The 17,401-nt window shown below is 37.5% G+C and overlaps 1 protein-coding gene across 1 annotated transcript in view; it reads left to right on the forward strand.

Moving 5' to 3' along the window:
• Nucleotides 1-8,907: 8,907 nt before the first annotated feature.
• LOC5579937 (F-box/LRR-repeat protein 7) overlaps nt 8,908-17,401 on the forward strand; it is a 219,419-nt gene continuing 210,925 nt past the window's right edge. The window contains exon 1 of the mRNA XM_021851070.1: nt 8,908-10,283. The gene's annotated coding sequence lies outside the window, so the exon portion shown is untranslated. The remainder of the gene's footprint in view (nt 10,284-17,401) is intronic.

The raw sequence follows: 17,401 nt of genomic DNA on the forward strand, positions 1-17,401 counted from the left end.
AGTTCTATAAATAAATTTCGAACGAAAAAATTAAATTTCATCGCCTTCAATTATGATTAACAGGCTAACAGGCTGATAAAGGATTTTTGTTAGTTTCTCATGTGACATTAATTTCGAGTGTAATCAAAAATTTGCATTACTTCTTAAACATGTTAACTTAACTTCTACAATCAATTTGAAGTTGAAAACAATAATATATTTTTGTTTGTTTTTTTACGAGCGTTAATTTTCACGTTGTTTTTCGGGTAAAATAAATTTTGAGTGTAACTAAAAATTTGTATTACTTTTCAAACATGTTAAGTTCATTTCTACAATCAATTTTATGTTAAAAAAATAACTAACTATCGATTTGAATTTTTATTCAAAAGCACATGTGTTATTAAACAAGGTTTTACGTAGTTTCTGGGGTAAAACAATTTTTGAGTGTGATCAGAAGCTTCTATTTCTATACAAAAATGTTCATCTAACTTATATTAGCAAGTTCATTCCAAAAAATGTACATGTCATCGTTAAGAATTTTGGTTTTCAGGCAAACATGCTGAGCATGAAAACATGCTGCTGGCAAACGTCATGAGATAGGGTTTCTCGTAGTTTTTAGGTTAAATAAGTGTTAAAAGAAAATGTCCACTTCTTCTCAAACGTATTCACTTAACTTCTATATGCAAGTTCATGCGGAAAAAAAACTACTTGTCATTACTTTGGATTTCGAATTACAGGCAAACAGACTCATGAAATAGGGTTTTTAGTAAATCTTTGGGTAAAATAAATTTTGAGTGTAATCAGAAGATTCTTTCTTTTGTTTCGAATAGGTTTAGTTGGTTTCAACAATTAAATTCATGTTAATAAAAACACATGTATTTTTCATTGAATTTTAAGCTCCAGACAAACAGGAGAAAAAAAGGGGTTTCCATAGTTTTTTTTAGGTAAAACAAATTTTGAGTGTTTTCAAAAATGTATGTTTCTATTAAAATTTAATAACTTGACTTCTACAATCAGGGCACCCTGGGAATCTCCTCCCAGGTGGTAAGTCCCATCCCGTGTCGTTTTATCCTGTTGGGTTACTGTTAGCTAGCGAAGGCCCACCTAGTGGAGCTTTGACCCATTCGACTCCCATAACCACGAAAGCGAAACACACAACCTGTACGGATTGGGCATCAAAACGGGTCTGCAGCGGTCATAGACTGTATAATTACTCTCAATGATATCAATGGCTACGCCTAATAGTTCTATGACATCCTTGTCATCGAATAGAACCGATCTTCATAGTAGAAGCACACCGCTGATCCTACAATGGAACATAAATGGTTTTTTCAAGAACTTGTCGGAACTTGAAAGGCTGGTGCATAATTATGAACCTCTTGTTATCGCACTCCAAGAACCTCACAGAGCATTCACCGATACAATGAACAAGACTCTGAGGAAAAAGTATACCTGGACAACTAAATGCGGCCAAAATATATACCATTCAGTGGCCATAGGGGTTTCAATCGAGATACCTCATGAACCCATATTGATTGACTCCGATCTACCGATGATTGCCGTCCGTGTTTCCTGGCCTTTTCCAGTAACGATAGTCTGCCTCTACCTACCGAACGGCAGGCAACCAGATTTGAAGAACAGACTAATGAAAGCTTTCGAATCAGTTGCGGATCCGATTATTATACTTGCTGATGGAAACGGGCACCATGAGGCATGGGGGAATCGTCCCAGTAACACCAGGGGACGAATCATCCATGATTTCGCAACGGAAATGAATCTCCACGTTCTGAATGACGGTTCATCGACCTTCATCCGAGGACAACAGGAAACAGCTATCGATATCTCCTTGGCATCCTCCACAATTGCAAACCGTTTTATGTGGAAAACCGATAAAGACTCAGCTGCTAGTGATCACATCCCGATCTGGATCAACGCAAACAACATCGCCCCCGAAACATCCCGAAGGCCTCGCTGGCTGTACAAAAAAGCAGATTGGATGAATTTCCAATTTGCTTTAGCCAGCACAATTGATTCCCAACCAACATCGATTGAAGTGCTCACCACAAGAATCTATGAAGCTGCAACCGTATCTATCCCCAGATCAAGTGCTACACCTGGACGTCGCACTCTCCCCTGGTGGTCAGATGGAGTTAAAAAAGCGGTGAAGAATCGAAGGAAAAAACTGCGAGCCGCAAGGCGGTTGCCAGCCGACCACCCCGAAAAGAAGAATGCCATGACAGCCTATCGGGTAGCGCATCTCGCTTGCCGACAGCTAATCAGGGAAGCCAAAGAAGCATCTTGGCGCGACTTTCTCGATGGGATAAACGATACGCAATCTTCCACTGAACTCTGGAGTCGGGTTAATGCAATACAAGGCAAAAGACGCACTCGAGGAATTGCCTTGAAAATCAATGACCACACCACCCGTGAACCACTTGTCGTTGCTGACGCCTTGGCTGATTATTTCGCCGGCTTATCTTCGCATCAAAAATACCCAAGCAACTTTCTAAGAAAGCATCCAACTCCACAACAGAACGTGATTAACTTTATCGTTCCTCCAGACAAGGGCCAGGCCTTCAATCGTTTATTTTCTGAAAAAGAACTTAGTTTTGCTCTTAGTAAAGCAAACGGCCAATCAGCGGGCCCTGACGAAATCGGCTACCCAATGCTAAGGCACCTCCCCGCCGAAGGAAAAGTTGCCCTTTTGGAAGGGCTCAATAGAGAATGGACAGCTGGCACACTTCCATCCAGCTGGAGGACTAGTCTTGTCGTTCCCTTACCAAAAATGACGAAATCCGCACACGATGTAGAGCACTATCGACCCATAGCCCTAACAAGCTGTGTGGCGAAAATAATGGAAAGGTTGGTTAACCGCCGGCTGATGGAATATCTTGTAGAAAACTCTTTACTAGACAAGCGCCAGCACGCCTTTCGGGCTGGATATGGCACTGGAACCTATTTTGCCTCACTAGGACAAGCTCTAAACGACGCCTTAGAAAAAGAGGAACACATTGAGATGGCTTCGCTTGACCTAGCAAAAGCATACAACAGGGCTTGGGCACCAAATATATTGGAGCAATTAGCCCAATGGGAAATATCCGGTAATATGCTAAACTTCGTGAAAAACTTTTTATCAAACCGGAGCTTCAGGGTCATAATCGGCAATCATCGCTCCAAATTGGTCAATGAGGAAACAGGAGTGCCTCAAGGATCGGTAATAGCGGTGACCCTCTTCCTGATAAGCATGAACAGCGTCTTCGGAATACTCCCTAAAGGGGTACAAATTTTCATCTATGCAGACGATATTTTATTAGTAGTGGCCGGAAAACATCCTGCCGCTACCAGAAGAAAACTTCAAGCGGCGGTGAACGCCGTCTCACGCTGGACAAATCGAGTTGGGTTCGAAATTTCAGTCGAAAAATGTTCCAGAATTCATATCTGCTCGGAAAAACATCCAGTCATACGAAAACCTATCAAGATAGAGGGTAAGGCCATACCAACCAGAAAAACTGTAAAAGTATTAGGAGTGACCTTTGACAGGCACCTAAACTTTCGACAGCATTTTGACCTTGTCAAAGAAAACTGTAGAAACCGGGTGAACCTGGTGAAAAGTATTGCGAATAAACGTACAAAGAGCGATAGAAAAGCACAGTTGCGAGTAGCTAACGCAGTAGTCTGTAGTAAATTGTTCCATGGAGTAGAAATCACAAGCCGCGCGTACGAAGATATGCTATTGAAATTAGGACCCGTATATAACAATACAATCCGGGCAATATCAGGCCTGCTACCGTCTACTCCTGCCTCTTCAGCATGCGTAGAAGCCGGAGTGCCGCCTTTCAAGTTCAAAGCTGTCACTGCCATCAGTATGAAAGCTGTTAGCTTCCTAGAACATACAAAAAACAGAAGATCGGAAACTTTTATCACCAATCAAACAAACCGAATTCTCAACTCTGTGGTCAACATTAAGCTTCCCTTGGTGGCCAAACGGCAACGGAATGGAGCCCAAAGCTGGCAAGCTAAGGAGCCCAGCATTGACTCTCATATTAAAAACCATTTCAGTCGGAACTGCCTTCCTGAAGAAGTTCGAGCGCATTTCAAGGAATGGGTAAGGACCAAATACCCTTTCACTGAAATTCGATACACAGATGGATCGAAGGTGCCTGGAATAAACAACACAAACGTCGGAATTGGAATCCACTCCAGTTCATACGAAGAAGCACATGGTCTTTCTAAGCTCTGTTCCGTTTTCTCGGCGGAAGCTGCCGCTATCTTCCAAGCTGCTTCTCGTCATAGTGAAGGTCCATTGCTGATAGTCACGGATTCGGCCAGTGCACTGTCAGCTCTCCAAGCAACAGAGAATCCACATCCATGGATTCAAGCGACACAGGAAATTGTAGCAGGACAAGGGAATCACATAACCTTCATGTGGATCCCAGGACATAAAGGGATTTCAGGAAATGAAGAGGCAGACCGCCTAGCAAATCTTGGGCGCAGTAAAAGGCCATTAACGCGGAATATTCCAGGGGCAGATATCAAAATGTGGTTGAAAAACAAGACAACAGATGCCTGGGCTACCGTATGGCAGCAAGACAGAACGAATTTCACCGGGAAAATCAAGAATTACGTTGGCACTTGGAAGGACCTACCAAACCGTAGGGACCAACGAGTTCTCTCGCGACTCAGAACTGGGCACACAAGAATTTCACACAACTTTAACGGTGGAGTAGGTTTCCGGAAGCAGTGTGATATATGTAGAGTCCACAACACCGTGGAACATTTTATCTGTAGCTGTCCGTCAACGGAACATCTGAGGCAGCAGTATGGCATATCAAGTATTAGAATGGCATTACAGAACGAACGTAATAGTGAAACTGCGATCCTAAGTTTCCTTAAAGACGCGGGAATGTATGAAGCAATATAAAACTAACATCTTCCTTCGGACACGAAAACTGGCTCCACGAATGAAGGGAGAATCTAAATAGACATGATAATGTTGATGTACAAGAAAATACTGATAAATGGTGTTTAAAACATTGTTACGCATATATGAACGAGATTGAGTGGCGAACTCGCCCAGGGCGAAAAGCCACTATAATAAAGATAAAAAAAAAAAATTCTACAATCAATTTTATGTAGAAAAAAAACTTGATGGTATCGCTTTGAATTTTGATTGATGAGACCAAAAAATAGTGCAGACCCCTCAAAAACTTAATATCTTACTACGTCTATGTGCAAAATTATTGAATGAAGGAATAAGCATCCAAACCAACATCACGGGCAGGTAGATATTGATCCTTTCTTGGCCACAGCGTTATTAAATAACATGAAAATCCATTCAGATGCTCAGTAACAACGAGCTACACACATGGTTACCAATGGCTCTTAGGGCGAGATCAGAAGTTATGCGAGATGTTAATTATTTTTCTATTGAAGATCTACCGTGGTGAATCAAAATCCGGACGGTATCAATATCCGGACACTCTAGTTATATTAGTCAATTAGAGTTAAATTAGATGGCAATATGTTTGGGTTTTATTCACTCTGTTAATTATTAACAATGCTTATAACCTTACATTTATTTTTTATCTAGTAACCATCGTCAAATAATTAATAAAAAAAAAAAAAAACAAATAAATTGTTCGTGTTGAACGTCATTTCACTGCGGTCTAACTTCAACTCAAGTTTAACGATCGATGATCGCATGAACATCGTTTGATTGAAGGAAAAGTTTGTGATCTATGTTTTATTTGCAAGTTTTAACCACAAGTATTGAGGAAACATATTTCAAAAGTTTTGTGATTCCATTGTTGGTAAATAAGTTGGGAATACATATTTATCGATGCTTCATTACGGAATTAAGAGCCAGTGTTTTAAGATCCGGACATCTTCTAAAATAACCTGGTTATTTTAGTGTAAGTAATAAGAGAAAATTTGAAAAATAACCATGGGAAACCTTGTGAGTTTTCAATTGTGAGTTTTAACTCGATGTAAAATAAATAGTGTTAAACTTTCATAACAGTTCAAGCCCCACGCGCCTCGAACCAGGTAGGTACACTAGAAATGTCGAATCGTGAAACAAAATCAAAAATTGATTGCATAGCGGCACCGAAATATTTGTTATAGGTTTGGTAAACATTCCAAATGGGAGCCCCCCATTCTCCATTTGCCTTGCTACGACTCTGTTTGATATTTTTCCCAGCAATGCTCTTTGAATGTTTCCAACGGTAAAATAAAATTATGATATTTTTGTCTGATGGCTGAGATATGAGCTCTGAACCATTCTAACGCTGTTTTTTCTAAGGTTGACCATCTTTGCTCAGCCCCTCATGGACCGTCTACCTTTCTACGACCATGTGTGTTATTTTTCTATAAACGTTTGACCACAATGTTTTCGTTTGTGAAAAATTATCATATTTGTAAAGTTATGATTTTTTCTTATAGTAGCGTGACAGTTAACACTTCAGTCGTCGCGCTGTTGTATTTTGTACAACAGTGGTGAAAAAACCTCGTTTATCGTGCACAGCATCAGCGTGGTGGTTCTGACGGTGTCAAACCGCGCGACGACTGAAGAGTTAATCCACAGATAACAGATGTTTATGCTAGAACAAAAATTTTCTGAAAACCTGTGTAAATATTCAAATTGAAACTCCTTACAATCACTAGCGCCGCCACACAGCGAGTTGCTTCAATCAGTGGTGAGTATCAGTATCTTGAAATATTTCATATTCACCACTGACATCGTCATGGGAACTTAGCGATGACAGCGCCACCACGATGTTGCTACAGTGGCCCAATTTCATATTCGTACAGGATACTGTTTCCACATCAAGTTAGTAAAAAACTATTAAATGAAGTATTGAGCTACAAATACTTTTTCCACATTGAAGGTAACAGGTGTCATCTATTGTTTGCCAATCACAAAATGTTTCCATTTACATTCATCTTTGGATTAATAGAAAAGTATTGAATTGATGTCTGAAATTCACCCGATTCCATATTCGTGCACCTATCAAAATTCATACGCACATCGTTCAAAACTAAATTTAGAAGCTCTATTTGATTACTGAAATGCTTTATTATGATGTTCAGATGAAGTGAAATACATTTGGACAATTTATTAGTGGACATATGTGAAATTTAGGTAAAGTTATGAGAAATGCCAGTTTTCCAATGATTTTTGCTATTAAATCCTATAATTCGAACAATAACGTTTATTTTTGTCATTGGATCCAATCTATAGATTATACTCGTAAGCTCTGATAGAAATTTAGTTGAAATATATATAGTTTACAGAAATCATAAACAGTTTTTATCCCTTTTGAGTTAAGAAAATTGTTGTGCCATAAGTTCAAAACTCTTCTAAAATGATATTTTTAATCAATGTAAACCAAATTCTCATTGTAAACAACAGGTAAATGTATATTTTGAATTTGTCTGTAAAAATAATTTGAACTACGAACTTCGTTTTACAATAAAGTACCCTAAACTACGCTGTACATACCTCCACATAATTGATTTCATCGTAATATTCAATTATCTTTGAAATAATATTCAAATTATATTCAAAATAGCACCCTATTTTGCAACTTATTGATTTAATAAGAAAAATACAAAATAACTTGAATGAGCAGAGAGCATTGATATACTATTTAATAGAATATATCCTGTTGTTTTCATCATTTTAAAAAACGTTTGTGTTGCGGTTATGGCAATAATATTTATTCTTTAAATCTCTATAAACCAAACATGAGGTAGTAAAATGTAAATTAAAAATGATAATTACGCAATGTTTTAATAGGAACATTAACTATGGATTATGTATATACATTTAGGAGCCAAACATAAATAAATTGACTAAAATTTTTGGTTTTGGATTTGTTATAAATGTTATACTACCTAAGATTCAAAAGTATGAGTTGTCGATATCCACTCCTAGCTACTCTAAAACTGATTATAATTTTTTGAAACTTGTGCAATATTCGCAGTTATCATTCTTAAGGAAGTGATGTTGAAAAAAATGCAATTTATTGTTCGACTTACCGAATATTTTAGCAAAAAACATGGGAAAACTGGTAATTTTCTTAAATTTACTTAAGTTTCAAATATGTCCGCTTTTAAATTTTCCAAATGTATTCTACTGCATCTGAACAACACAACGAAGAGCTTAAGTAATCATCTAGTCCATTAAAAATTAGTTTTGAATGCTGTATATTTCTTTTTTGTTAAGTGTACGAATATGGAATTGGGTCAATTATAGACACAATCTCAATACTTTTCCATTATTCCAAAGATTTAAGCAAATGAATACAGTTTGTCATTGCCAAACAATAGATGACACCTATAACCTTCATTATTGGTAAAGTATATCGAAGTCCATGCACCATTTAATAGATTTATACCAACTTGATATGAAAACAGTGCCCCGTACGAAAATGAGATTGAGTCACTGTACTTGTGTTGCCATACCAAATAATCGTTAATTGTCTTACACAGTTTTACCTTCGGACTTCAACGTCTGTTATCTGTGGTTAATCTAACGGAATTAGGGGAGATATTTTTCTATGGAACTTAAATGCATAAAGCTATTTCTAGTGCAATACCTGAAGAAATCTTTAGCAGGATGTCCAAAGCAATATCAATACCTAAAGTCTAGAGGAGCATTTCCTGATACTCGGAAAGTAATATCCTGAGCCAAATGCAACGACAAAGAAAGGTGAGACTAGCCAACGAGAGAACACCTGAGCCAAAGCTCAACATAAAAGCATAAATTCCCATGCAAACAGAGAGTCACAAAAACAGAGCGAGAGAGAGGCATCATAAACTTTTCTTAAGGAGAGATTAGGCTGCCGATCGGTGATCGTGCCTTCTTGATCAAGGTGCGGTTCGGAGACCCAAATGGCTCCAGTTGGTCCGCTCGCATTCTCAGTTTAGCGTAAGAAGCTGATCTGCGCGATCACGCTTTCCGTAGTCGTCGTCGTTGAAGTCGTTGTTCGTTCGAAGGAGGTTTCGCGTTGTTCCGCTGCGGGCACTACACACATTTTTTTTTTCGCTGTGTCGTTATTGTTGTTGCTGTTGGTCATCTTGGGAGCAGCTTTCTGGAGCTATTCGCGGTTGTGTTGGTGTTGAGAGTTGTTATTCTTATTACTGTTTTCTTGCGCAAGGCGCAGGCCATCTCTCTTGCGCTAGTTGTTCGGAAAGGGAACATGGGAGTGAAATAGCCGCAATTCGTTCATTCAGAGTGGTATGAAGCAGCATAAAGTGAAAGATTAATAAGAATCATTTCAAGTACCATACCAAAGTGTGTAAAAGAAAAAAAAACCTTGTCCGAGTGTTTGTGAGGACATGTCATTCCTCAGGCCATTGTACTGAAAATTTTTGTATGAATTTTATGTTTTTGTTTTTTCTCCGCATACTTTACGCAACCCCTTTCGCCACATAACTACAGTTACTAAAAGCTGACTTTGAGTAACTTCCGCGAGTTGACTAATTCATGATTCAGGCCGAAGAAAAGGAAATTAAAGCTATCCCAACAACTACACTTAAAGGTCCACTTAAAGCCAAGGATGGTTACTAAAATGGGATGAAATTTCACTTGTTCGACCACAGCAAAAAAAAAGTTGCAGCTGTTAAATGGATATTTTTGTAAGGCATACCACGGCGCAGCAAAAAGTGTCTCCAAAAGCGGTTTTCCATTAATTTAGCTAACGAGTGGGTTTGAACTGCGGAGTCGACATCTGGCAGAAAGCGAAAATGGGAATGAAATTGTTCCAAAGATGTTGAGTGTGTACGAGCGGAGTAATTGCAGTGAACTTTGTGAGGTTGGCTTGCGGTGTTTGTGCGAATTGTGTAATGTTGTAATTGTCCAATAAATCAAAAGTCAATTTATTCAAATGGAAATGAGGTCTGGTGCGTAGAGGCGTAATGGTCGCACATACAACTACACACACATATAAAAGTAAGCTCCAGTAGTGTCCATTGGTGATCGAGGTTGAAGATTTCAAATAGTGAATCCGTAACTGTGTGTGTTGGTAAGCAGCAGCTATTGTAACCATTCAGCTTGAGGGGTCCAGCGTTGAACCTCTTGGAGACTGTGGAGTCCAACATCTTCTCGGCGTGTGTGTCTGTGTGCTTGCGCCACGCTGACGTTTCTGCGGTGGAGCGGCTGAAGAATTTTTGCATATTACCACCGAGGCTGAACCGGACTGAAGTCTGTGTGGAGAACAGTTGGAAGAAAAAAAAACATGGATCAACCGACGGCGACCGAGTTGTTCGTAAGCGATGTATAACAATAAGGTCATAACAAGGTATGAATCGAATGATTTATGTTATTTATTTAAGTCCGAGGCTCTTTCGCATTACACCCGCTGGTTTTGCGTTACATCCCACTTGATGTTAATTTTTCAGTCGCCAGTGTGCAACCAGGCCACCTCTCCCCACGACTACTGACGGAACCGGTATGGAGGCCCGGAAGGGTTTCGTGTTCCGATCAATGGTTACAATCCATAAGCGGGATGAGTGGACGGCTACAGCTCATTACAGATATTGTTATTTTTCGGTCAGAACGTACAAGTAGAGCACAAAACAGCCTTACCAGGATGCGATTAAAAAGCATATCGATAATACAGGAGGCATACTTAAGCGACACAGAGACAACAAAAAATTGAATAGGGTTCGTCGCTTGATGTCTTTTTGGAGATTTCTATAACATCCTATGAACCTTAAATTACTGTTTTGGGCCTCTTATGGGGGATCTTGTTCGTATGATTTTCTGTTGATTTGTCATAAAGAGGCACTATTACACAAATAATGCCGTTGCAATAGCATACCAGCTTCTGAAAAAAAAAACTCTGTGATGAAGTTTATACAGTACATCTATTTACACCCAGCCAAAAACTTACCTGATTGTAATGTAAAATCTGTGTAGGCACACAGAAGTTAAACAACGATCTGAAATTATCTCGCCCTTGGTAATTGTAAACGAAATGTTTCAATATTACAAAACAATGGTATCGTTGAACAATCCTTAAAATATTCAGGAATTATTAGGACCTGAGGTTCGAGGTTTCTTCATTGCAAAAAAAACTGCTTCCTTTATATAAGAACATATGCAATCGTCCATTTCTTTCATTGATGGGATATTGTACACCAACAACTAACTAATAAAGAAATTTAAAAAAGCATGGTTGGTGTCCAACTATGCTTTTTTTATTTTCTTTATTAGTATAATTCCAAATACTACATTCATTTATTATACCTACATTCGTAAAAATAATGAAAATGACTGCGGACGTAATTCACATTATGACTGGATGACACATAATGTAAGTGATAAAATGACGTAAAAATGTTTTCTGAAAGAGGTATTTTTATATGATGAAGGACATGAAAACGATGCCACTATGATTGACATTTCCCGAATCAGACACCAACGTATTTAAAATGTGGCACAAATTCACGTCATTTGGCTCGCTTCTTTTATGTGCCTCCAAAAAACGTAAAATAACATGTTTTTTCGGAGTGTGTAAGTGTTCTGTGTTATTTGACAACACTATCATCCTAATTTGGTAAAACAAATCTAAGATTTTATTAACATTTTGGTAACAACATATTACATTTCTTTTGCCGTAGCAGTTTAGATTTTTTACAGGTAAGTTGATTTCACCTGCTTATAAAAGAACAAAAAGACGTTTTCAATATACTTAACCTAACTTAACCTAAATATATAACGCATTAATAATGGCAATAGAAGATTGTAACGATTTTTGCCTGAAATTATTGATTATTTTATTTGACATTTGTTCCAATGTTTCAACATTGGATATTCTATGTAACTTATTGATACTATGCCAGGGAGGAAGCTTCAGAATCATTTTCAAAATTTTATTTTGAATTCTCTGCAGAGTTTTCTTCCTGGTATTACAACAGCTAGTCCATATTGGTAAAGCATACAACATGGCTGGCCTGAAAATTTGTTTGAATATCAATAGCTTGTTCTTAAGACAAAGTTTTGATTTTCTATTAATAAGGGGATATGGACATTTCACATATTTATTACATTTGGCTTGAATGCCCTCAATGTGATTTTTGAAAGTTAAATTTTTATCTAGCATGAGCTCTAGATACTTAACTTCATCTGACCAATTTTCTGGAACCCCTCTAATAGCGTCTTTAAGGTTTCAAATAAAATGCTTTTGGTTCATGTGGGAATATTATTAGTTTAGTTTTGGAAGCATAAGGAGAAATCTTCCATTTTTGCAAGTATGAAGAAAAATTATCTTAACTTTTTTGCACTACAGATCACACGTAAGTTTCATACCTTGGCGGAGAGGCCTGTGTCATCCGCAAACAAGCATTATTGACATCCCTGAGGTAACTCCGATAAGTCAGATGTGAAAATATTGTATAAAATTGATCCCAAAATGCTGCCTTGAGGAACATGTCTTACAGGAAGTCTTTCAGATCAGGAGTTCTGATGATTAACCTGAAGTGTACGAGTTGACAGATAACTTTGAATTATTCTAACAATGTGTGTTGGAAAATTAAAGTTTCTATTTTTACGATCAAGCCTTCATGCCACACACTGTCGAATGCTTTTTTCTATGTCTAGAAGAGCAAGATCAGTAGAAAAGCCTTCTGATTTGTTGGAACAGATCAAATTTGATACTCGTAAAAGTTGATGAGTGGTCGAATGTCCACGGCGGATTCCGAACTGTTCATTGGCAAAAATTGAATTTTCGTTGATGTGGGCCATCATTCTGTTCAAAATTACTTTTTCAAAAAGTTTTCTGATGGAGGAAAGCAAACTGATTGGACGATATTTAGAAGCTTCTGCCGGATTTTTGTCTGGTTTTAAAATTGGTATAAACTTAGCATTTTTCTGGAAGTTTCTTGATGAGGATGTATTCCGTCATCGTCAGGAGCTTTCATATTTTTGATTTTTTAATAATAGTTCTCACTTCTTCCGAGTCAGTCTCCCAGGCATTTTCGAAAACGTTCTCTTGGTTGAGAATATTTACGAAATCCTGAGTAACTTGATTTTCAATTGGACTAGTAAGTCCTAAATTAAAATTGTGCGCGCTTGCAAGCTGTACAGCAAGTTTTTGAGCTTTTTCGTAATTTGTTAGTAATAATTTGTTTACCTCTTCCAATGCCGGTATATTGGCCTCTGAGGTTTTTTCAAAATTTTAGATAATTTAAAAAAGGGCTTAGAGCCAGGGACCAATTCAGAAATGTTATTTTCAAAATGTTTGTTTCTTAATTTAGTAAACGTTTCTTGATTTCTTTCTGCAAAGCCTGCCATATAATTTTCATAATAGGTTCGCGAGTACGTTGAAATTGCCCACTCCTTACGTTTTTAAGGTGGATCAAGAGTTTAAGATCATCGTCTATATTCACGGATTCAAATTTTCACATTTTGGAATTGCAATGCTCCTGGCTTCAACAATGGAATTTGTTAAAGTTTAAAGAGCATTTTCAATATCAAATTTTGTTTGTAAAGAATTGTTAACATCAAGATTAGAGTCAATATAAGTTTCATATATATTCCAGACGACTCGAATATAATTGAAAGTGGAGCTGATAGGATTGAGAATCACTTCATGGGATATTTGAAATGTAACAGGGACGTGATCAGAATCAAAATCAGCATGAGTAACTAATTGGCTACAAAGATGACTAGAGTCGGTTAAGACCAAAACAATCGTAGATGGATTTCTAGAAAAGGAAAAACCTGTAAGGCTATCAGGGTATTGAGTTGAGAAATATCCTGAAGAGCACTCATCAAATAAAATTATGCCGTTGGAATTACTTTGAGAATTATCCCATGACCGATGTTTGGCATTAAAGTCACCAATGATAAAAAATTTTGACTTATAGCGAGTCAATTTTTGCAAGTCAGTTTGGAGCAAATTAACTTGCTGTCCAGAGCATTGAAAAGGCAAATAGGCAGCTATGAAAGTATATTTACCAAGCTGTGTTTCAACAAAAACACCTAAAGTTTCAAAAACTTTAGTTTCAAATGACGAAAACAGTTGATGAATGATGATTGCAACTCCCCCTGAAGTCGATCATTACGATAAACAAAAAAGTTACGATCTCTTTTGAGTTTAGATCCAGGTTTTAAATACGTTTCAGTTATAACTGCTATATGTACGTTATTAACTGTTAGAAAATGAAACAGCTCGTCCTCGTAACCATTCAGAGAACATGCATTCCAATTTAAAATATTGAAATTATTATTTGGATCCATTAGAAAAACGTAATCCAATAACAATTTGATTTGTACATTTTACACCTACTTGGACTGCTTCAGTCATAGTGGTGGCTTAGAACATGCATCAATCATTAGATTCAATTGTTCAGTTAGAAAATTAAAATCAGAGGCAGACATATCACTTGAAGTGGGTAAATTATCTGATGATTTCCTATTGGAATTTTCGGTAGACGAAGAGGCGGAGTAGAAGTTTCCTGTGGCGGCAAGGTTTTTTTTTCATATTTTCATTTGATTTGAAACAATTATAATGGGTACTCATAGCATCAACAGGGAAGGAGTTAAAATTACCTGGTACGATATCGGCGATGGATTTGCCATGGGTAGATACATTCAAAATTGAAAGATTCGAACGACTACCTGACGGATTGAAATTAGTTTGTGAATGAGCATGATTATGATCTTCCTGATGGGTATGATTCCTAATCAAGCGATCGTTAACTAAAAAAATAGTATTGTTCGATACTCTACCAGGCAAATTTCAGAAACGATCGTTATCGTAACGGATATTATCTTTCATCTGCCTGGCACGAGCCTCAACGACTCGCCTACGCGAAGGGCAAGCCCAAAAATTTGACTTATGATTGCCTCCGCAATTCGAGCATATGAACTTGGTGGTATCTTCACTGGACAGACGTATTTAGTGTGAGAAGAACCTCCGCAAATCATGCATTTAGCATCCATGCGACAATTTTTTGTACCATGGCCCCACTTTTTGGTACCGACGGCACTGAGTGGGGTTCTGGTAATTTCCTCCAGGTTTCTGGAAATGTTCTCATGTCACACGGACATCGAACATAAGTCTTGCTTTTTCTAAAGATCTTTTTTGTTAAAGTGAACTAAATAATATTATTATAAACCTCCTAAGAGGTTTTTTTTCCAAGACGGTATCCAAGAACTAAATAATATTCTTGAGAAAGCCCTTTCCGAACAATGCCAGATTGTGTTCTCTTTGTCATAATGATTACTTGGACTGGGGAAAATCCAAGTTAATCATTTATTCCATTTTTGATCTCTTCAAGTGACTTATAGTCACTTGAGAGACCTTTCAAGATGACTTTGAACAAACGGTCAGTTTTGTTGTCATAAGTAAAAAAATGTGCTTCTTCTCTTCAAGATGTTTGAGAAGAAGTTCACGATCTTTAAAAGTTTCCGGCAAAACGCGACAGTCTCCTTTCTTTGCGATTTGGAAGGAGACCTTGATTCCCCTAATGGAGTTCAAGATCTCCTGCCTAAATCTTCCAAATTCGGAACAACTGACCACGATAGGCGGCACTGTTTGCTTCCTCACTTGAATCAAAGAGCCTGGGCTAGAGGCTGTTTCGATTTGGTGTTCGGAAAATTTGTCTAGAGCATCGAACTAATTGTTCATTTCGATGCAATTATCAACATTATTTATTTATTTCACACTTGGAAGAAAGTTCGCATTCCGGAGAAACGTCCTGTCTTCCATACTTGCCACGTTTAGTGACAGTTTTAAATCCCACTTTTTTGGAAGGAAGATGTGAATTCAGAGATTCACCCTTCCTTTTGATTGTAGTTGCAACCATGTTTAGTGAATAAACGAAAAAAGATGAGACCTCCTAAGAGGTTTTTTTTCCAAGACGGTATCCAAGAAGGATTAACACCGCTAGCTTTCGCCAATGGGTCCAACTACAAATCGAAGGCACGGGTCCAAACAAGGATAGTAATGGAATCAATAGTAGAAAAAATAGTACTGAAAAGTACCGTTTTGAATTTTAGCACTGAAATGCACTGTTTTTGTAGCACTGAAAAGTACTGTTCTATTGCTTTAAGTAGTTTTTAAGAAAACTTCCAAGAGCAGAGAGAATTCGTGTACGCACAGCACTAAGGCTCGATGCGCACTTTTTTATAGCATTTAGTATTTAAGAACAGTCTGTACAATATTTTTACTGGAGACGTTAGCGTTGTTACGGTATACTTCGTAGATTGAATACTAGAAATATTCGTGTGTCAAAAACCGAATTTATTACTATACCGTTTAATGCCACTAGAGTTTATATCCTTTGACAATACGCGTATTTCGACCTCAACTGTAACGCCGTCTTCAGTGTCGAGTACTAGACTTGGGTCGAGTTGAGTCTAGTACATGACACTGGAGATGGCCTTACAGTTGAGGTCGGAATACGCGTATCTGTCAAAGGATACAAACTCTAGTGGAATTAAATGGTATAGTACTGAATTCGGTTTCTTCATCTACTTATAGGTATTACACTGAACAGCTCGAAGATTTATTATCATATGAATTATGCAAAATCGTTAAAGTAATCTTTGAGCAATCCGCACTAAATTTTATTGAACAACTCCTAAAGGAATACTCTGGAAAATATTTTGGATCAATATTTGAATCGACGAACGAGAAATATGAAATTGTGGAAATTTTGAAATAATCCATTGTTGAAAACGGTATTTAACAATTACAATTCGCAATAATCACAATTCCAAGCAACCAAAAGTTCGAACAAAAGAGCATGTTTATGCTTAATCAGCTGATTGAAGAATCATGAAAAGCGTTCTATACAGCGCACTTTTTAAGTAATTATTCGAACTTAAGTTCACAAAACGTTCCTTTAAAAAACGAAAAAAAAACTTTTTCTATATAGACAAACTTTAAAGTAGATGGAGTACCGTGTACCTTTTAATTCCGCTCCTAAATGCTTATCTTTGACAGATACGCGTATTTCGACTACCACTTGCAGTCTTCTTCAGTGTCAGTTACTCGTATCCACTGAAGAAATCGTCGCATCTCTCTACCTTAAATACTAACACCAGATAAGTACCTACACAATCAAACTACCTAGGAAAAATTTCGACAGGAGTATACCTGTCATGTCTTGGTCAGAATTGAAAAGGGGGATAATAATAATTATACAAATCCCTAACTATCTACCTATGTATTCAAGCTCGTTTATATTTCTTAGGTACAAACTTAAACAGCCTTGATTGTCCGTTTCCTTGATCCCTATTAAGAAGTAATGAAGGCTTTTGTTTGTAAATTTCTAAACTTTCAGCGACGTCTAGTTTCCAAGATGAAGATACGCTTCGTACGATGTCTATGTTATCGCTTGTCATTTGATGTCCATCCTGGAGAACATGTTCAGCCACTTTTGATTTAAAATCATACGCTAATCC

This window comes from Aedes aegypti, chromosome 3 (genome assembly GCF_002204515.2).
Source record: "Aedes aegypti strain LVP_AGWG chromosome 3, AaegL5.0 Primary Assembly, whole genome shotgun sequence".
NCBI lineage: Eukaryota > Metazoa > Arthropoda > Insecta > Diptera > Culicidae > Aedes > Aedes aegypti.